The sequence below is a fragment of the Zingiber officinale genome, chromosome 3A (genome assembly GCF_018446385.1).
Source record: "Zingiber officinale cultivar Zhangliang chromosome 3A, Zo_v1.1, whole genome shotgun sequence".
NCBI lineage: Eukaryota > Viridiplantae > Streptophyta > Magnoliopsida > Zingiberales > Zingiberaceae > Zingiber > Zingiber officinale.
In genome coordinates this window covers 152108706-152131424 of record NC_055990.1, presented here as the reverse complement: position 1 = coordinate 152131424, position 22719 = coordinate 152108706, and the positions used below count along the sequence as shown (strand labels likewise).

General features: G+C 41.5%; 2 long non-coding RNA genes across 4 annotated transcripts; both read left to right on the top strand.

Annotated features, from left to right (window-relative positions):
• The first annotated feature begins 10704 nt into the window (after window positions 1-10704).
• LOC122054132 lies at window positions 10705-13402 on the top strand. Of its 2 annotated transcripts, none has more exons than XR_006132576.1 (3): window positions 10705-11230; window positions 11309-11434; window positions 13340-13402. It is a non-coding gene; the product is annotated as an uncharacterized LOC122054132 (long non-coding RNA). The 2 variants fall into 2 exon arrangements; XR_006132577.1 differs by lacking the exon at window positions 13340-13402 and adding an exon at window positions 11941-12049.
• A 4346-nt stretch (window positions 13403-17748) lies between these two features.
• On the top strand, window positions 17749-20470 carry LOC122054131. 2 transcript variants are annotated; one of them, XR_006132575.1, is made up of 3 exons: window positions 17749-18257; window positions 18336-18461; window positions 20408-20470. It is a non-coding gene; the product is annotated as an uncharacterized LOC122054131 (long non-coding RNA). The 2 variants fall into 2 exon arrangements; XR_006132574.1 differs by lacking the exon at window positions 20408-20470 and adding an exon at window positions 18968-19102.
• Window positions 20471-22719: the final 2249 nt, after the last annotated feature.

Here is a 22719-nt window from a genome sequence, read left to right as displayed (position 1 = left end):
CGATTCTGATGACGACAATTCGTCCCATTTTGTATTTAGGGTCTTGTGCTTCGATCTTGTTGGTCTTTTACCCTCATCTTTATAAGACACGACAAATAAATAATAAGTTTTATTGGAGAAATAACCTTATAAAATTTTCTAAGAATTTTTAAAAACTTATTAGGATTTAAACGAAGGGCATATGATATATTTTAAGGGGATGTTTAGAATATCTATAAAGTAAGAATTGATTGAGTAAATTTACCTAAGTTAAAATTATTTAACCTAAGTTATATAAACTAAAACCTAAACTTTTAATTGGCCAAGCCTTCTTTCTCTCACGCTCCACGCCTCACCGTCACCTCTCCCTCTCCCATCTCCTCCTCGTCTTCAATGACCACCGCGACTCTAATGTTGGCTGCTGCGAGCCCCATAATCGACACCGCCAACCATCACGAGAGCCATCCTTTCATCCCTTTGACCACCTAGTAGCGCCCTAGCTTTGATCGATGTCGCCGGGCTACACCGATCTTCTCCCTCTAGCTGACGTTGTTTATCTGCCCTGACAGTGAAACATCGGCAAAAGGTGGAACCGCCACCCTAGCGGCCCCCTGGCCCCGACCCCACAAGATAGGTGACTGGAGGTCGAAGGAATTTTTGGCGCAGCAGACCAGGGTTTTATCCCCGAGTGCAACTGACGACCTTCGACCCCACGACTTCATTGGCAAGCTGCAGGCACCTAACCAGCTGATCCAGCCCGTGGGGGCACCCTGACGGTGAAACATCGATGCTTGCGCCGCTAGCCATTGTTGATATCTACAGCAGTTGTTTCCTCGAGCTGACTCCGAGTTTCTCTCCTGATCTATCCACCGGCGAATCTCCTTTCCCTTCTCTGAGTCGCTGACCCCTGCACGGGCCAATCTTAGGCCAAGAGCAAGGAGGTGTCGTCGATCTCTCCCATCTCTTACCCTCAAGTTGTGCTGCTGGACCACCAGTGCTGCCCGATCACTGACGCAGTCTCTTTGCCTTCGTAAGCAACTAATGCGTCCGATGATGTTGTGCCCAGCTTCTACTACCGATTCTTTTCAAGACAGAGGGCTAGGTTGGGTTGAGGGTTATCGCCAGAGAGCTCCATCTGCTCACAACGACATCTGGTTTCTTCATTGAGTAGAAATAGATCTGATTTATAATTAGTTGATTAATCTACACCTAGTTGATAATCTTGGATTGATTTAGATTTGTATCAGATTTAGAATTTATTAATCTATTGATGATGGGGATTTGGTTTCATTTCTAGTTGTGGATTAATTTGGAATTTAGTTACAGATTTGGATTTGTTAGCAATCATTTATTTGGGGAATTGTTAAAGTGGATTATATTAATAGAAATTAATTAAGTTGTATTGAATTGATTAATAGATGGATTTAGTAAGTATGTAGGATAATCCTTTATTAATTAGATTTGATGGATGATATGATAAAATCTAATCTAATTGAATATGATTAGATTATAATTGGAAAGGTTAAAGGATTCATGAATGAGATTAATTGAAGTTAATCATTAATTAAAGTTAATTAATGATCGTTTCAATTATGATTTTTCCTAATTAGCACGAGTAGGTGTTTAGCTAGTTGATGCATATGAAATTAGCTAAATATGTGCATTATGTAATTGTAGGACTTTGATTTAAGAGGAGCGTCTCGACATGAGAATTGTTTAGCACGATGGATAGATAAAAGTGGGTACTTCTTACCTTGTTGGTTTAATACTTTGACCTTAGTGCATGAGCTATATTCAGATAGTTGCTGTATTTATCTTGACTCTACTCATATTTTCCTAAGCTTGATACTTACTTGTTTGACCTTAGAGATGATCGATTTGAGATCTATACAACCTCTCATTGTCATCCATGATGTTTAGCAGATACTAGATACTATATTTACTTGCATTGATTGCTATATATTCATGTACACTATTGAGCGTGCTAGTTTTATTATAGCATAACTGATTGCTATTTATATATCTGTGGTGGCAATTGTTCACATCTTGCTCATCATGCCATTGCATGTATGTTGGTAACTAGTTCTCCCTTGTGGTTGAGAGAATTGTTGGCTAGGGCTGCACACTCGACCACTCATGAGTGTTGGAACCCTAAGGTGTTTTGATGTGATCAAACAAGTTAAGTTATGTCCTGTTTGGTTTAACCCTTGTGTCTAAGTGTGCAGAAGCTTAGGAGCACAGGAAGTCGAGTGAAAGATACAACTAGCAAGAAGAACGACACGGGAGAGAGCCGACGGGCTCAGTGCGTTCGAGGGACGAGGTGACCGCGGAAGAGTACACCGGTGGACTAGAAGAACGTACGCGACGTTTGAGGGATGAGAAACCGGGGAGGAAGGATGCTCGAGGAGAAGGCCGGAACTTGGGTTCGGGTGAGCCCTATTCCGGATGGCCAAGATCACCCAAGCAAGCGGAGCCGAAAGCGGAAGACCCAGGCGAGTAGCACCGGAGCAGAAGGCCCGAACTAGAAAATTAACTTGGTTGACTTAGTGGTCCAGGCGCCCAGACTGTCCAAGCGCTCGGAATTGGCTTTTTGACTAGATCATGTCAAGCGCGATCCGTTGTGTTGGGGGATAAAGTTTTATCCCCCCAGAGCGCCCGGAACCCCTTCGGGGTGCCCCGACCAAGGCTATAAATATAGCTTGGTCCAGAAGCTTTTAATCAATCACAAGTAATTCAATTCTAACACTTGTACGCTCCATTTTAGGGTTAAATTTCTATTTCTTGTGCATCAATGTTGTAAGAGGATTCTCCATCCAGAGGAGATCTTTTAGTACACTTTTCATCTGCCTTGGATTAATAACCTCCCCGGTTGTAACCAAGTAAATTGTGAGCCTCATTTTTTCTGTTCTATTTTGTTTACTCTATTTATACAAGTGTTTTAGTTTAAAATCTGAGAAAGGGATTGTTTTATTTTTACAGGGCAATTCACCTCTCCCCTCTTGCCCGCCTCCAAAGGGACCAACAAGTGGTATTAGAGTGAGGACGCTTCAAAAGGACTAACCGCCGACCGAAGCAAGCAACCAATGGTCGGACCAAGCATCGTTCCACCAAAATTCTACTGGGGCTTCACACACTGGAAGCGTTGTATGGAGGTATTTCTAAAAACCGATTTTGAAATTCGTTTAATAATAAATTACAGTTTTGTAGCCCCGACAAATCAAAACGGAGAGGAAAAAGAAGAGAGTCTTTAGATGAAGAAGGAGCAGAATGACTCCGTAGAAAATAACCGAGCGGAGTATCACTTACTGAGCATGCTGCCGCCTCAAGAAGTCAACCGCATCGAAAGCTACTCATTGGCCAAAGAACTCTGGAAAAAATTCCTGGAGCTTCACGAAGGCACGTCCGAAGCCAAACTCGCTAGAAGAGATATACTTTGGAACAAGCTGACAAATACCCGTCTGGAAAGAGGTGAGAAAGTAGTCGATCTACATACAAAGGTAAAAGAGTTAATTACCGGACTCGAGAATCTCGGTGAAATGGTAACCAACCGGGACACCATACGCTACACACTCAACGCTTTTCCTAGAACTCCAGAATGGACGTCAATCATCGACGCCTACTACATTTCAAAGGATTTGGAGGTAAATACCCTAGAAGAGTTATTTTCTACTCTTGAATTACATGAAACCAGATGTGTAGGGACAATAAAGGAATCAAGTCAGATAATGACGCTAAACGCAACCAAGAAGGATAAACCTGAGTCAGACTCAGAAGAAGATCAAGAAGCGTATATGGTAAAAAAAATTCTTTCGATCTAATAAATTTAAAGAAATGAAGAATAAGAAGAATCCAAGAAATAGAAGAAGGGTTCGTTGCTACCAGTGTCAAAAAGAAGGACACTTAAAAGAGGACTGCCCAGAACTCAAGAAGGACAAAGTGAAGATACCCAAGAAGCACAAGAATCTAAAAGCTACTTGGGATGATACTTCATCATTTGAATCCGAAGTGCAAGAATATACTGGACTAGTACTGATGGCAAGCCATGAAGAACAAAGTACATTGGAACCCAGCATTGATGAAGGGGGAGCGACTTCAGATGAATGTAGTGAAGCAGGGGGAGAGTCAGGCTTCAAGTCTGATATGGTAAGTGAGGTATGTCTCTTACCTCCTGATCAGCTTTATTTCGGTATTAAGGCTATAAAAAAGTCTATGTATAAGTTAAAAAGTGAAAATACTAAATTAAAAAATGAAAACTTAGAGATAAAAAGAACTTTAGCAAAATCATGTCTGATAGAGTATTTTGATAAAATTAAACTTGAAAATGAAAAATTAAAAGAAGAAATATAAAAATTGAAAAACTCTACCTGTTCAAACTTTTCTGCTTTTAGAAATTATAAGGGATTGAACTGTACTATAGGTTTCATAAAAGTCAGATTAGAAAAATATCAAAAGCTTATGTACCTAGAAGATATTTGATTAACCCTGTAGGATGGAATCTATATTGGGTTCCGAAGTCGAGTTTAACTTGAATTATTAATTAAGTTTAGCACTTTCAGCGAGAAAATTAAACAGTGAATTTCTTTATAAGGCTTTGTCTAAGAAAGTAGTTGTTGCTCCAATAACTAAGAAGGCCTAGTGCGTCGCCACTGCCTGAAAACTAAGTATTGAAATAAACAGTTTAATTGACTAACTAAAAAAACATTAAAATTAATTAATACTTTAAAAGGTTACTCAATTTGTTTTAGAATATATTTTCAAAAATATTCATGGTTACGAAAACTTAGGAAATTTTTTTAACTTAGATTTTTTTTTAAGTTGAGAAATTTTTTGCCTTAGAAAATCTTTTTAGAAATTTCTGCTTCAACACTTATGAAAATTTTCTCTTTTCTGTTGAAAATTTTGAAATATGTTTCAAACCTTGAAATATATTTTTATGTTACTTATTCCATTGCACAAAATTCTTAACTTAGAATTTTTTTTTTAAAATTACCTTAGACTTGTTAAAAGCACCCCATTTTTTATGTGATCAAAGGGGGAGAAGAATGTTAAGTCTAGGGGGAGGTGTATTAATTTCTTTCATTGAAAAATCTTACTTACACGTATTTTTCAACATTATTTATTTTTACATTATGTTTGTTTGACCCTATCTTAACTTGGGTTGTTCACATCAAAAGGGGGGAGATTGTTGGAACCCCAAGGTGTTTTGATGTGATCAAACAAGTTATGTTAGGTCCTGTTTGGTTTAACCCTTGTGTCTAAGTGTGCAGGAGCTTAGGAGCACAGGAAGTCGAGCGGAAGACGCGGCTAGCGAGAAGGATGGCACGGGAGAGAGCCGACGGGCTTGGTGCATCCGAGGGACGAGGTGACCGCGGAAGAGTACACTGGTGGATGAGAAGAACGTACGTAACGTTCGAGGGACGAGAAACCGGGGAGGAAGGCTGATCAAGGAGAAGGTCGGAACTTGGGTTCGGGTGAGCCCTATTCCGGATTGCCGAGATCACCTAAGTAAGCGGAGCCGAAAGCGGAAAACCCAGGCGAGCAGCACCGGAGCAGAAGGTCTGGACCAGAAAGTCAATTTGGTTGACTTAGTGGTCCGGGCGCTCGGATCCATTCCGGGCGCCTGGAGTTAGCTTTTTGACCAGATCGCGTCAAGCGCGATCCGTTGTATTAGGGATAAAGTTTTATCCCCCCAGGGCGTCAGAACCCCTTCGGGGCGTCCCGACCAAGGCTATAAATATAGCCTTGGTCCAGAAGCTTTTAATCAATCACAAGTAATTCAATTCCAGCACTTGTACGCTCCATTTTAGGGTTAAGCTTCTATTTCTTGTGCGTCAACGTTGTAAGAGGCTTCTCTGCCCAGAGGAGATCCTTTAGTGTGCTTTTCATCTGGCTTGGATTAACAACCTCCCCGGTTGTAACCAAGTAAATTGTGAGCCTCGTTTTTTCTGTTCTATTTAGTTTACTCTATTTATGCAAGTATTTTAGTTTAAAATCTGAGAAAGGGATTGTTTTATTTTTGCAAGGAAATTCACCCCTCCCCTCTTGCCGACCTCCAAAGGGACCAACAATAGATAGTGGTAGTTGGAGTATGTGTCGCTTGTCCTGTTGTACCCCCACTCGACTACTCATGGATAGTGGTAGCTGGAGTTACGAGCAATAGGGGCCCTGTTGCTATGTAGCTAGTCTGTTGGGATTTTCGGGCCGCAAAAACTGCTTTTTCGCGTTGCGAAAACCCCGAATCTCCCATGCCACCTGATCCGTGCGAAGTTTATAAAACAAAATTTCATGTACGAGTTTACTAAAACCTAGATCTACACTAGGAGAAGGAAGTTACCCTCGATGCGATGCCCTTCGCAATCCCGCTCGTCCAACGGTTCGCCGGATCTCGAGATCGTCAAGCGTAGGATCCTCTAGAAGTATCCACACGAACAAACTAGGTGGAGAGGCCAAATAAAAAGGTGTGCTAGCACCTATGAAGTGTTCGACCAAGGAGGAGGAGAGGGAGAAGAGAATGAGAGCAAGAGGAAGAAGATGGAATCAAATGCCTTGAATGAAAAAATCAATTTCATTCATCACAATAAGTGGCCGGCCACTCAAGGAATTGAAACCTCCATTCTCATTTAATGTAGCCATTAAAGAGGAGATTTGTAACCTCCATGAGGTGGCACACACATGTGCTAAACATGATGATGTGGCATATCATCATTAGGCCACTTAATGCCAACTCACAAATGAGGTGGCATATAGTCAAGTCAAACTTGACTTTTCCTCTTCCTCTCAAGTCAAGTCAAACTTGACATTATAACTCCCATGGTTGATCTAATCCAACCATTTGATTCAAGCCAATTTAATATAATGAATCTAATTCATTTAATTAAATTGATTCAATGAGTCATAATCTAAATTAGACTCGTTGAACATATGAATCAAATTGAATCCAACTCAATTAGTTCAATTAGGATTACTCTTAATCCAATTTGATTCATCACATGAATCTAACCCTCTTAGTTCATCATATGAACATAATCTCCATCTAATTGTCCTTTGTGTGTGACCCTATAGGTTCTTGTAACGTTGACAATGCTTCTAAACCTATTTAGAAGCATAAGTAATGAGCGGTATCTAGCAACACATCATTACTACCCAAGTTACAAGAATGTTGAGATCCAACATCACCTTGTGACTACTAATTGTGACTCCTCACAATATATGACATTGTCCTTCTATCCTAGACATCTAGATTGATCAATGTGAGGCATAGACCGTGTCATCCTCTAATCAATCTAAATCTTGAATCCTAAGTAGACTCACTCAATCAAATGAGCTCAACATCTCATATTGACTCATTTGGGCATGACCATGCACTTAGTGGTCTCACTCTATCAAGAATATCGATGTCACTCCCGTCATATGGGAGGGATATAACCCATCTACATCACTCACATCCCTCTGCATAATTCGTTACATACCAGTAATCGCCTTTATAGTCCACCTAGTTACGGGTGACGTTTGATGAAACCAAAGTACATAACTCCTTATGTAGGGAACCATGGTGACTTCAGGTCTAAGGACTAATAGTCATACTAATAGCCACATGAGAAAGTATATGACACTCATATAACGATCCATGATATTTTCTCATGGCGGGTCATTCAGTATACATTCTCCAATGCATACCCATGTGTCAACTTGATATCTCCATATCCATGACTTGTGAGATCAAGTCATCGAGTTGACCTACATGCTAGTCTTATTGCATTAACATTGTCCCTGAATGTTAATACTTGACCAGGAATGATTAAGAGTAGTGTTCCCTATATCATCTCACTATCGATTCAACCAATCGATTGATATAGGTAAGAACCTTTTACTCAAGGACGCTATTATACTTAGTTTATTTGGCACCAATACAAGTAAGTATAATAACAAAAAACAAATGCCTTTATTAATATACAAGAATATGATACAATGAGTCCATACAACAATCATCAAATGATTGGCTCTAGGGCTCTAACTAACATAGTCAGCTACTATATAAACTGTCCACTCGATCGCTTAAGAGTAGTGGTGGCTAAAATGTTGTATAGTTATTGTTACCCTAACCTCTCGACCATACATGGGTCATGGTGCAGAGAGGTGGACGGGAGTGACCATGCCGTGCATATATATATGTTATTGTATTTGAATATGTTGTTGTTCTATTGTATCAATATGACTGTGATATGTGTACATTTAATTGAGATGTGTCTGTTGTATGTGTATCAACACTGACTTACTTATTGGTAGTATGTATATGTCATATATATTGCTCTTGTAGTTATGAACAGTACTGTTACAGATCCTCACTTACACCTAACTTTCTATTACTTGCTTAGTATATGAGTTTAGGTATGGATATTTATTATGATATCATTACAGTTTATGTTATTTACCCCTATGAGATTGTATACCTTTGAATCTCTAGATATATTATATTCATGCACTTCCTGTCTATTACCCGTTGAGTGGCCCACACTCACCACCTTTGAACTGGTTTTCTTTTGTCAGGGAGTAGGTAGAGAATTTATGGAGTTGCTTGGAGATCCTGTCCGTCAGTCCCATATCATATCGAGTGACTTCTTTCGTTGTTGCTTCCACTACCATTATTGGTTTTGGACTTGTACGTATAATATGTATCTTCTATATAGAGTTTAGCCTTGTGGCTTCTTGTAATTGTTTTGATGTTGTTGTATCAAGTCAGGTCAGCTCACAATCAATTATTTTGGGTTTATATGTTTACTTTATGATTTTCGTTGTGTTTTTGATCCAGCCTGGGGGCTGCTATTTATCTTACGTGGTAGTGTTTGTTTTCAGTCGTGTGGGCTGATATTATTATTCTTATTTAGCCATATGACTATGTATCCAATTTTCAATTGTCACTATTACAGGGGATGTGATATCCGATTTTTATCGGACAACCTTACCCTCGGGGCATGCTAGTCTTTCTCCTTTTTCTTTAATTTTACACATCTAGATTTGTGAAGTTCTTAAGTTGAAAATAAACTTTCTAATGAACTTACCTCTAGATCCTTAGAGATATAGTAGGAGTCAATTATGGACGTTCATACTTGTGTTCTAGGGAAAGCATTCAAAGCGCACCTTAGTGACTCTCAATTTGTTACTTTTTCTCCGAGATTCATGAGTTTGGTGATCAACTCCTTCAGTTTGGCATGCAGTTGTACTACTAACTCTCCTTCTTTTAGCTGAAGGTTCATCAATTGGTTCTGGAATAGGTCCCGTTTCATGAGCTTTACTTTTAACGTTCCTTCGCGTAGCTCCATAAACTTTTCCCAAGGTTCCTTTGCTAATCCATAGGCGCTGATCCTGCTGATTTCTTGAGGTGGAAGCATGCTTAGTAGGTGGAATTTGGCTCACCCATTTATCATAAAGTTCATTTGCTCCTTCTTTGTCTAAAAGTACTCTTCTTTTTCTTCGCCTTTTTAATATTTTGGAGCTACAAAATCGTATTTGATTATTAATAAAATGTCAAAGTTGGTTTTGAAAAATATCTCCATTCATTTTTCCATATGACGAACTCCACCTCGAACTTCGGCGGGTAGACACTTTGTCCATCCATTGTCTTGTTTGCTTCGGTCGACAATTAGTCCTTCTGAAGCATCCTCACTCTGATATCAATTGTTGGTCCTGGTGCGACCGACAAGAGGGGGTGAATTACCTGCCAAAATAAAATAACCCCTTTCTCGTGCTTTGGGCTTTGATTAGTAAGCACAATTAATTTAAATAAAAATAAAATGAATAACGAAAATAAAGAAGAGGTCAGGAATTGCTTGGTTACAACCTAAGTGGTTGTTAATCCAAGGCTTTGAAAGTGCTCCACTAGAAAGACACTTTTGTTGAAGGCAGAGTAGCCTCTTACAGACATTGACAGCTCACAAAAAAGACTAGGAAGTGATTACAAGACTTATAGTTCAGTTGTTTTTAATTCCTAACTCTAGGGGGCTTTTTATAGCCCATCGAAAAACCTATCCATTGCTTGGAGGCGCCTCCAAGAGGATAAACTTTTATCCTAATGGATATGCTTAGTTGAAGGCGCCTTCAATGAGTTCGAAGGCGCCTTCGCACTGTTCATACGAGGTGCCTCCCAAGCCATTGGAGGTGCCATCCATGAGGCAAATAAGCCTTCCAGATGAAGGTGTGAGGGTGCCTCCAAGCCTCTTGGAGGAGCCTTTCATAAAGCAGATCAACCTCCAAGCCGATCTTATTCATGTAAGTGATGCTTCGGTTAACTGAAGTTGAGCTAACCCAAACCCAACTCCGACCTTCTCTTTGAGCAGACTTCCTCCCTGAGTACTTCTCGTCCCTCAAACATCACACATGTCCTTTTTGTCCACCAGTGTACTCTTCCGCAACACCTCATCCCTCTAATGCATCGAGCCCATCGACTCCCTTCCCTTGCCATCCTTCTCGTCTGTTGCATTTTCTGCTCAACTTCTTGTGCTCTTAAGCTGTGAGATCTCGGAAAATTTAAATAAATAGGGTTATTTCAGAAATAGCCTTATAATATTTTTCCGGAATTTTTAGAAATTTTCTGGGAATTTTTCGGAGCTCGTACGACGAGTTTTGAGGGGATCAATTCCGGGTACAGATAAGGTCTATTTGGGATACCCATTTAAGAGAGGAAATGTTTTTATTATATAATCCCTTTTCTTTTATTTTCTTCTCCCCCGAAAACGCCGACCCGACCATTTCTTCCTCCCCTTCCTCGATTTTTCCCCTTTGCTCGACACGTTCTGCTCCTGACGATCGGCGACCCGTCACTCTGCTCATCGCCGCCGGCACAGATCGGTCTTGGAGTGAGGAGAAGGGAAGCTTGTTGAGTCTCCGGTCTCCTTCATTCTCCGATTTCTTCCTTCTCTGTCGATTCTGCCGAGCCCTAGTTTCTGTTCCGACGCGATTGGATTGAGTTCAGATCTAGCCGACATCTTTCGTCTCCGGGCTGCAGACGCCGCATCACGTCTCCTCGCGACCTCGCCTCACTGCGATCACCCGATCGCCGGCGCAGATTGGGGTCCGAAGCACAGAGGCGAGGAGCTAGCTTCCTAGATCTTGCGACGTCTAGAGTGCGATCCGACGACAGGGCCGATCCTTCTCCTTCCCTTGATGCTCTCCATCACTGTGCCCTAGCGTAGTGTCCGATCCTTCTTTCTGTTCATCGACAAGAATTTAACCGTGCCTAATTGTAATCTTGAAGGTGAGGCATTATATTCTGTAAATAGGCATTGTTTGATCCGTGATCTTCAATCTTGATCTCTGTTCTTGATTGGATCAGTGATCTTCCTGTTGATGATGTCTTAATCCGGTCCAGTGAGGAGGAATTCCAGTATCTTGCTGTGGCGTTCTTTGATCCAGTGATAATACCTTGTGTGGATCAACAGAAGGGAGAGCTAAGCGTGAGGTATGGTGTAATTTGATTGTTTTAGATGGATGATCATGTGTAGGGATTTTGATACATGATGTAAATGCATTGAATTAGGATTATGAGCAGGTTGTGGATGGATTATACTAGTTGTTGATTGTGTGTAGGTTTTTGATCTTGTTGTAGAATGGTTAATTTAGGTTTATGTGTTGAATTAGGGATAATTGGATTACATGATTATTAGATGGTTAGTGTATCATTAGTTGATACATGTTGTATTTAGTTGTTGTGTGTAGAATTGTTTAGTTTGAATTTATCTAATGGAATGATTAGGGATAAAGTAATTAACCCTAGTCAATCGTTGGATTTCTAATCTAATTGGTGATTAGGGATTAGGTAACTAATTCTAATTTACCATTAGATTTAATTATGTAGATTGAGGTTGTATGATTAGGGTTTTGCCCTAAGTTAGTTCTAGGGGTTTTATTTAGCTATTCATTTGATTTAGCTAAATAAAATATATATGTATTGTTTGTTTGACGCAGGACTCTGATTCGAGACGGGCGTCTCGACTTCGGACTTTGGATAGCTTGATTGTATCTTCTATTTGAGGCGGGTACCCTCTGACTTATCTTTGATAATGTCTTTTGATATGTGCAGTTTATGTATACTTGCTAGTGATTGGTAGATTTAGCACTTCCCTGGTTATAGGTTATTCGATACTTGTAGACGGTTACTAGTGATTGGTAGTTCAACACTTCCCCTGGATTTAGGGTTAGTTGATACCTATCACATACTTCATCTGCTAGTTGCTTTACTTTAGGATTGGATATTTTTATTGCTTGCCATGTGTATATGTTCATAGAGATGCATATCTATAGTGCTCTACTCTACTGGATTAGTTGCTGTTCATGTGTGATACATGCTCTTGGATTCATGATGCTTATATCATTGTTATATGTGATGTCTTTGGATTTATGCTGTTTATATCATGGTTATATATATATGCGTTTACCTTTTGGGCACACACATATATGGAGGAGGCTATGTTCAGGAGTGACATCTTTAGCATCATGCACCATCCTGCATGATTGCATGCTCAATTATTGTTGAGCTCGTCGCTAGCTACATGGCCTGCATACACAACCACTTATGGGTTAGTGGCACATCAGGCAGAGTGTGTGTAATTTTGCTTTGTCAGAGCTTCATTGATCCGCTCATGGGTAGTGTGACTGCAACGTGGTAGCGGACAGGGATCCCTCCTCTTGACTATGACACGGGGAGATGAGAGCTTTTGACTTCCCCATTATGCATGGGGTAAGAGGATAGGTGTACTTCGACAACATCTTGTCCACTCGGTCACTCAGGAGTGATGATGGCAGAGTGCACAGTTGTCACAGCCCTACCCACTCGGTCTCACCATTGTGTGAGAGGTGACTGACTGGCGTCAGGGGTGACCATGTCATATTGCATCATATGCACATATTGCATTTATTGTGATTGTTGCATATTGGATGATGCACTTGGGGTGACATATGGTTGACATGCATACAGGATACATGCTTATTTGCTCGACTATCTTTTTGTCACGATAGGATGCCCATATGAGTGTAATTCTTCTGTTATTCAGTTGCATTTACTTATTATTCTTGCTATAGACTGTACTTTATGCCTAATGTTGGTTATTACAGTTTATTTCAGCTATGCATATCTGTTATACTGTTAGGAGACTGTACCGTAGGTTGTACTGTTAGAAAACTGTACTGTAGGCTCTATGGTTTAGTGTACTATACCGTAGGTTGTATGGTTAGAGAACTGTACTATTGATTCTATGGTTTAGGAGACTGTACCTTAGGTTATTACTGGTGGATATATATTGTTGTACATGTCTATTGGTTTACCTGCTGAGTTCTTTGAACTCACCCCGTTGTTACTATTTTTCAGGTTGAGGCCGTCGGGAGATATTCCAGTCGCTAGCCCCATTATCGCGAGGATTTTCTTTGTCGGATTATATTTTGCTTTTGCATCTTATATACTTGTATTGTGGGTTTGTATTGTGGACTTTATGTCGAACCTTTGGGTTTGCTGCTTTTGTTTTCCGCTGCAGATTTTCACACTACTTCGTGGATTTGTTTTCTTCGTTGTAGTGGAGTAGGATGTGTACGTATATCTTCATTGGTTTTATATCGTTCTTCCTTATTAAACTGCGTGGATTGATTATATGTTGAGCTGTGTGGAATATTGATATAAACTGCGTGGTTTGTTTCTTATTTGTATTGTATTGTTCCGGCCGTGTGTGGTCGAGGTATAGAGATATATGTATAGTGAGATTTATATTGTCCGCCGTACAGTGGAGATGCTGCCGAAATTTCTTCGGACAGGGACTACCTGGGGCGTGACAATTTATTTGGTATCAGAGCTTATCTGATCCTAGTTCGTACAAGTTTTGCGATACCTACTTGTCGGGTTTCGGATTTACGAGGCTTACTTTCGTGAGCATTTCTCGGTATTTCGGATTGTACGGATTTTCGTCGATTTTATCGTTTCGGAATTCCGAGGTATTTTGACGCGGTTTTATTGGTTCTATTTGGGGCTAAGCAGTGACAGGATATCTCCTGACGACAATTAGGTAATTATCGTAATTTTTCAGTTCTTATACTTGTAGTGATATCTGGATAACATTTTTTTTTTTTTACATATATGATACGTGTTCTAGTACTTAAACGTGGTCGCACATGTATGAGGGCGATCGATTCTCTAGAGACAGAGTCTCCAGAGAGTTCTGTTAGGGTTGAGCCTGTCCGTCAGGGATAGACTCCTCAGGGTATTGTGACCACGTTAGACTGTCAGATCCTGACGGTTCCGACTTCAGAGGTACCTACCGCGCCTGTATCGCCAGTAGTACCTACAGGGTACTCGGCACCTTCTCTAGCCATGCCTACTGCGTACTTGGTACCACCACAGACATCTGCGCCGGTTACTGCATACCCGGCACCCGCACCAGTAGTACCGGTTACTTCTTACCCGGTACCGCCCATCGTACCTTTAGTCGTCCCTACTTATGCATACTCTGTAGTTTCACTAGTGGTTCCTACCCTGTTTATGTGGCAGCACCAGTGGTACCTCTTCCAACCTATCCATCAGTACCACCCATAAGATCAACTCCAGTGATTCTACCCAGTACCGCAGCGATATCTACGGATATGGTTGTGGCACGAGCATGGATCCCAGCCTTGGCGGAGTTGGTGAAAAGCCAATTCACGCTATTTCGCGGGGAGACTGATCCGAGCGTGGCTCAATCTTGGATAGAGTCAATGGAGCGGACATTCTTTTACATGGCCTGCTCCAAGTGGGAGAAGGCTGAGCTGGCTGCTTACCACTTACGAGACGGGGCAGAGATCTGGTGGGACACACAGTGCATCGATTATAGGCAGCTGAATGCAGTGACTATCAGAAATAAGTACCCCTTGCCCCGGATTGAGGATTTATTTGATCAGCTCAGAGATACATCAGTGTATTCTAAGATTGATCTGCGGTCTGGATATCATCAGCTGAGAGTTAGAGGTTCTGATATTCAGAAGACAGCATTTCGCACCAGATACGGACATTACGAGTTTTTGGTAATGCCATTTGGGCTTACCAATGCTCCTGCAGTATTTATGGAGTTGATGAACCGTATCTTTCTGGAGTACTTAGATCAGTTTGTTATTGTGTTTATCGATGACATATTGATCTATTCACGTTCCGAGGAGGAACATGCGCAGTACCTTCGCATAGTTCTGGAGACTCTTCGACGACATCATCTGTATGCGAAGTTCAGCAAGTGTGCATTTTGGCTTTCCTCAGTTGGTTTTCTAGGACATGTGGTTTCTAGCCGAGGTATTTCAGTAGATCCTTAGAAGGTCGAGGCTATTACCAGCTGGGAGCAGCCGAAGTTAGTCCAGGAGATCCGTAGTTTCTTGGGCTTGGCTGGATATTACCGACGATTCGTTGAGGGTTTCTCCAGCATTGCTATGTCGTTGACACGTCTGACCCGGAAAGGCGTGAAGTTCACGTGGCCAAAGGCTTGTGAGACCAGCTTCCAGGAGCTGAAGCGGAGATTAGTATCAGCACCAGTTTTGGTTTTACCTTCTGGTGATGACGGATTCGTACTTTACACAGACGCATCTCTTCAGGGCTTGGGCGCTGTTTTGATGCAGCACGGTAGGGTAGTCTCCTATGCTTCTCGTCAGTTGAAGGAGCATGAGAAGAACTACCCAGTACATGATTTAGAGCTAGCCGCTATTATCTTTGCATTGAAGATTTGGCGACATCATCTTTATGGTATTACTTTTGAGATTCTTACTGATCATAAGAGTCTCAAATATATTTTCACCCAGAAGGAACTCAATCTCCGACAGAGGAGATGGATGGAGTTCCTGAAGGATTATGATTGTACTATTAGCTACCATCCGGGTAAAGCTAATGTGGTTGCCGATGCACCGAGCGAGAAGTCCAGAGGGCTTTAGCTTGTCATCGAGTTCTGATCACGGACTTGATTCGAGGATTCGCCGAGTTGGGCCTTGAGGAGCGGGACAGACAGAGCAAGGTATTCTTGTTACCATGGTTGCTCGATCGTCGATCCGGATGAGGATTCGAGAGGCCAGGCGGAGATCGGCATTCTGATTCATTAGCGACGGATAGCTTCGGACGGTGAGTTTACGAGATGATAAGGGGATTGTTTATTTCGAGGCAGTTATGTGTACCTCGGTCTCACCCGGTCATGGAGTTCAGGAGGCTCATCGTTCTAGATTTGCTATCCACCGGTGGGACCCGTATGTATCGTGATTTGGCGTTCCTATTGGTGGAGCGGTATGAAGAAAGACATCGCGGAGTTTGTAGCGGATGTCTTATGCATCGGCAGTGAAGGTGAGCACGAGACTCTTTGGATTACTTGAGAGGATCCCTATTCGAGTGGAAGTGGGAGCACATTACTATGGATTTCATGGTTGGTTTGCCTAGGACTCGTCGAGGCCATGATGCGTTGGGTAATCGTTGACCGATTAACCAAATCCGCACACTAGCGATCGGAAGACGATTATTTGGATCGATTAGCAGAGTTATACTGTCGAGAGGTTATCAGATTACATGGTGTACCGTTGAGCATTATATCAGATAGAGACCCACGGTTTACGTCCCGGTTTTGGCAGAGTCTGCAGCAGGCCTTGGGCACACAGCTCCGTTTCAGTACGGCATTCCATCCGCAGACAGATGGACAGTCAGAGCGGACCATTCAGACTTTGGAGGACTTGCTGAGGTCTTGTGTTATGGACTTCGGAGGCAGTTGGGAGGACCACCTGCCCTTGGTGGAGTTTACCTACAACAACAGCTATCATTCGGCTATCCAGATGACACCGTTTGAGGCGTTGTATGGTAGATCGTGTCGGACACCCATCCTTTGGGAGGAGGTTGGGGAGGCCCAGTTGGTAGGACCTCAGAGAGCTCAGCAGGATGCAGAGTTAGTTCGCACTATCAGACGGAGGATGTCAGAGGCTCAGGACCGTCAGAAGAGTTATGCTGATCAGTGACGGAGACCCCTGGAGTTCTCTATTGGTGATCATGTATTTCTTAAAGTTTCACCCACGAAAGGGGTGAAGAGATTTGGTCTCTGAGGTAAGCTAGCTCCCCGATATATTGGGCCATTCCAGATCTTGGAGAGGATTGGAGCAGTAGCTTATCGTCTGGCGCTACCACCATCTCTAGCCGGCATTCATGATGTATTCCATGTATCTATGCTGAGGAGATACGTATCCGATCCGGCACATGTTCTGTCAGATATATCTGTTCCTATTCAGCCTGATGTTACTTACGAGGAGGTTCCAGTACGGATTCTGGTCCGTAGAGAGCGTCAGCTGCGGAACAAGACTGTCCGACTGGTTAAAGTCGGATGGCAGCATCATTCTGACGAGGAGGCTACTTGGGAGCTGGAGGATACGATCCGAGCTCGATACCCCCATCTTTTTGCTTGAGGTATGTGGGTTAGAGTTCCTTTCAGTATTTATACCGTTGGTTATATTCTAGTGTTTGCTGTTGGTTATAGCGAAATTTGGGGACCAAATTTTTATTAGTAGGGGAGGATGTGAGATCTCGGAAAATTTAAATAAATAGGGTTATTTCAGAAATAGCCTTATAATATTTTTCCAGAATTTTTAGAAATTTTCTGGGAATTTTTCGGAGCTCGTACGACGAGTTTTGAGGGGATCAATTCCGGGTACAGATAAGGTCTATTTGGGATACCCATTTAAGAGAGGAAATGTTTTTATTATATAATCCCTTTTCTTTTATTTCCTTCTCCCCCGAAAACGCCAACCCGACCATTTCTTCCTCCCCTTCCTCGATTTTTCCCCTTTGCTCGACACGTTCTGCTCCTGACGATCGGCGACCCGTCACTCTGCTCATCGCCGCCGGCACAGATCGGTCTTGGAGTGAGGAGAAGGGAAGCTTGTTGAGTCTCCGGTCTCCTTCATTCTCCGATTTCTTCCTTCTCGGTCGATTCTGCCGAGCCCTAGTTTCTGTTCCGACGCGATTGGATTGAGTTCAGATCTAGCCGACATCTTTCGTCTCCGGGCTGCAGACGCCGCATCACGTCTCCTCGCGACCTCGCCTCACTGCGATCACCCGATTGCCGGCGCAGATTGGGGTCCGAAGCACAGAGGCGAGGAGCTAGCTTCCTAGATCTTGCGACGTCTAGAGTGCGATCCGACGACAGGGCCGATCCTTCTCCTTCCCTTGATGCTCTCCATCACTGTGCCCTAGTGTAGTGTCCGATCCTTCTTTCTGTTCATCGACAAGAATTTAACCGTGCCTAATTGTAATCTTGAAGGTGAGGCATTATATTCTGTAAATAGGCATTGTTTGATCCGTGATCTTCAATCTTGATCTCTGTTCTTGATTGGATCAGTGATCTTCCTGTTGATGATGTCTTAATCCGGTCCAGTGAGGAGGAATTCCAGTATCTTGCTGTGGCGTTCTTTGATCCAGTGATAATACCTTGTGTGGATCAACAGAAGGGAGAGCTAAGCGTGAGGTATGGTGTAATTTGATTGTTTTAGATGGATGATCATGTGTAGGGATTTTGATACATGATGTAAATGCATTGAATTAGGATTATGAGCAGGTTGTGGATGGATTATACTAGTTGTTGATTGTGTGTAGGTTTTTGATCTTGTTGTAGAATGGTTAATTTAGGTTTATGTGTTGAATTAGGGATAATTGGATTACATGATTATTAGATGGTTAGTGTATCATTAGTTGATACATGTTGTATTTAGTTGTTGTGTGTAGAATTGTTTAGTTTGAATTTATCTAATGGAATGATTAGGGATAAAGTAATTAACCCTAGTCAATCGTTGGATTTCTAATCTAATTGGTGATTAGGGATTAGGTAACTAATTCTAATTTACCATTAGATTTAATTATGTAGATTGAGGTTGTATGATTAGGGTTTTGCCCTAAGTTAGTTCTAGGGGTTTTATTTAGCTATTCATTTGATTTAGCTAAATAAAATATATATGTATTGTTTGTTTGACGCAGGACTCTGATTCGAGACGGGCGTCTCGACTTCGGACTTTGGATAGCTTGATTGTATCTTCTATTTGAGGCGGGTACCCTCTGACTTATCTTTGATAATGTCTTTTGATATGTGCAGTTTATATATACTTGCTAGTGATTGGTAGATTTAGCACTTCCCTGGTTATAGGTTATTCGATACTTGTAGACGGTTACTAGTGATTGGTAGTTCAACACTTCCCCTGGATTTAGGGTTAGTTGATACCTATCACATACTTCATCTGCTAGTTGCTTTACTTTAGGATTGGATATTTTTATTGCTTGCCATGTGTATATGTTCATAGAGATGCATATCTATAGTGCTCTACTCTACTGGATTAGTTGCTGTTCATGTGTGATACATGCTCTTGGATTCATGATGCTTATATCATTGTTATATGTGATGTCTTTGGATTTATGCTGTTTATATCATGGTTATATATATATGCGTTTACCTTTTGGGCACACACATATATGGAGGAGGCTATGTTCAGGTATGACATACTGTAGCATCATGCACCATCCTGCATGATTGCATGCTGGGCGATTGACGACTCCATTATTGTTGAGCTTGTCGGCCGACTACATAGGCCTGCACACAACGTGTTTCACTGCATGGGTAGTGGCACAGCACAGTAGGGTGTGTATGGCAGTAGCTCTGTAGTGCTCCGCTGGTCCGCTCATGGGTAGTGTGACTGCAGCGTGGTAGCAGACAGGGATCCCTCCCCGTCATCGCGTACCGGGAGTTGAGAGCATTGCGCTCCCTCACTATGTTTGAGGTAGGAGGATAGGTGTACTCCGACAGCATCCCGTCCACTCGGTCACTCTTCAGGGGCAGTGATGGCAGAGTGCACGGTGTCACAGCCCTACCCACTCGGTCTCACCATTGTGTGTGAGACGGCTGACTGGTTGACAGGGGTGACCATGTCATATTGCATCATATGCACATATTGCATTTATTGTGATTGTTGCATATTGGATGATGCACTTGGGTGACTGCATATGGTTGACATGCATACAGGATACATGCTTATTTGCTCTGACTATCTTTTTCTGTGTATGTCCACAGTCAGTTGCCCAAGCCTCGCAGGTGAGTACAGTTTATTTCAGTTATGCATTTACTTATTATTCTTGCTATAGACTGTACTTTATGCCTAATGCTGGTTATTACAGTTTATTTCAGCTATGCATATCTGTTATACTGTTAGGAGACTGTGCCGTAGGTTGTACTGTTAGAAAACTATACTGTAGGCTCTATGGTTTAGTGTACTATACCGTAGGTTGTATGGTTAGAGAACTGTACTATTGATTCTATGGTTTAGGAGACTGTACCTTAGGTTATTACTGGTGGATATATATTGCTGTACATGTCTATTGGTTTACCTGCTGAGTTCTTGAACTCACCCCGTTGTTACTATTTTTCAGGTTGAGGCCGTCGGGAGATATTCCAGTCGCTAGCCCCATTATCGCGAGGATTTTCTTTGTCGGATTATATTTTGCTTTTGCATCTTATATACTTGTATTGTGGGTTTGTATTGTGGACTTTATGTCGAACCTTTGGGTTTGCTGCTTTTGTTTTCCGCTGCAGATTTTCACACTACTTCGTGGATTTGTTTTCTTCGTTGTAGTGGAGTAGGATGTGTACGTATATCTTCATTGGTTTTATATCGTTCTTCCTTATTAAACTGCGTGGATTGATTATATGTTGAGCTGTGTGGAATATTGATATAAACTGCGTGGTTTGTTTCTTATTTGTATTGTATTGTTCCGGCCGTGTGTGGTCGAGGTATAGAGATATATGTATAGTGAGATTTATATTGTCCGCCGTACAGTGGAGATGCTGCCGAAATTTCTTCGGACAGGGACTACCTGGGGCGTGACATAAGCTCCTGTATATTTAGACACAAGACATCAAATATAACAGAACCTAACTTAACTCAGTTGATCATATCAAAATTACCACCGGGTACTTATTGTTGGTCCCTTTGGAGGCCGACAAGAGGGGAGGAGTGAATTGCCCTACAAAAATAAATCACACATTTCTCGAATTTTCAACTAATTAACAAACACTTGTAATAATAAAAAGAAGAGACTAATTAAAGAAATCAGACACAGAGGGTTTACTTGGTTTGCAATCAGAGGATTGGTAATCCAAGGAAAGGATGGCTCACTATCTGATGATCTCCTCTGGGTGGAGTAGCCTCTTACAGCGTTGACAACACAAAAAGAAAGAACAAAATTGAAAGCACTGGATTACATGTTCGTTGAAAAGACTGTGCAGATCAGTGCTATATTTATAGCATTGTTCGAGGCGCCCTAAAGGGTCCGGGCACCCTAGGGGGGATAAAATTTTATCCCCCAATGTTCAGATCGAGTCAAAACTCGATCTGGTTAAAATATTCGGTCCGGGCGGCCCGATCAGCTCCGGGCGCCCCGGACCCAAAAGTCAACTCTGGTTGACTTTTTTCGTCCGGTAGCTCTGCTTTGGTTCAGCTCGTCTCGGTCCAGGTCTTCAACTCCGGCTCCGCTAGCTTGGGTGATCTCGGCTATCTGGAATAGGGCTCACCCGAACCCAAGTTCCAGCCTTCTCCTCGAGCAACCTTCCTTACCAGTTTCCTGTCCCTCGAACATCGCGTACGTTCTTCTCGTCCACCGGTGTACTCTTCCGCGGTCACCTCGTCCCTCGGATGCCCCGAGCCCGTCGGCTCTCTCCCCGTGTCGTCCTTCTCGTTAGCCGTGTCTTCGGCTCGACTTCCTGTGCTCCTAAGCTCCTGCACACTTAGACACAAGGGTTAGACAAAATAGGACCTAACTTAACTTGTTTCATCACATTAAAATACCTTGGGGTTCCAACAATCTCCCCCTTTTTGATGCGAGCAACCCAATTTAAGATAGGGTAAACAAATGCAATAAAAATAATTGATTTTGCAAATAAGTCCAATTTTTTTTTTCAGTTTATCTTATACCACCCCTAGACTTAACATACTTCTCCCCCTTTGATCACATAAAAATTTGGAATTTTTTTTAACAAGTCTAAGGTAAATTCTAATTTAAAAAAAAATTAAGTGTTAAAAATTTAAGTTAGAAAATTTCTAAGAAATAATTTTCAAAGTTTTTTTGAAAACATAATTTTTAAGTTTAAAAAAAAATTCAATTTAAGTTTAAAATTTTCAAAAAAAATTTCTAAGAAAAAACTTAAAAATAATTTTTATGCAATGGAATAAGTAACTTTCAAAGTTTCTAAGTTAAAAACATAGAAACAAATTTCTAATAATAATTTTCTAAATATATTTTTTTAATTTGCAACAGAAACATTTTCTAAGTTATACAAAATTTTCAAAACAAATGTTTACAAACTTTTAAGAATTATTTAATTCTAATTTTAATACTTTTTCCAGAAAGTTAACTAAACATTTGATTTCAATATTTTGGCTTCCAGGTAGTGGCGAGGCACTAGGCTTTCTTGGTTATTAGAGCAACAACCACTTCCTTAGACAAAGCCTCATAAAGAAACTATCTGTTTAACTTTCTCGCTGAAACTGCCAAGTTTAATTTTTAAATTCAAGTTAAACATGTTTTCGGAACCCAATAGAGGTTCCTACCTATAGGGTTAATCAAGTATTTCCTAGGTACCTAGGCTTTTGATATTTTTTTAATTTGACTTTGGTGAAACCTATAGTACCAGTTTAGTCCTCTATAGTTTTTAAAACCAGAAATATTTGAACCGTTAGACTTTC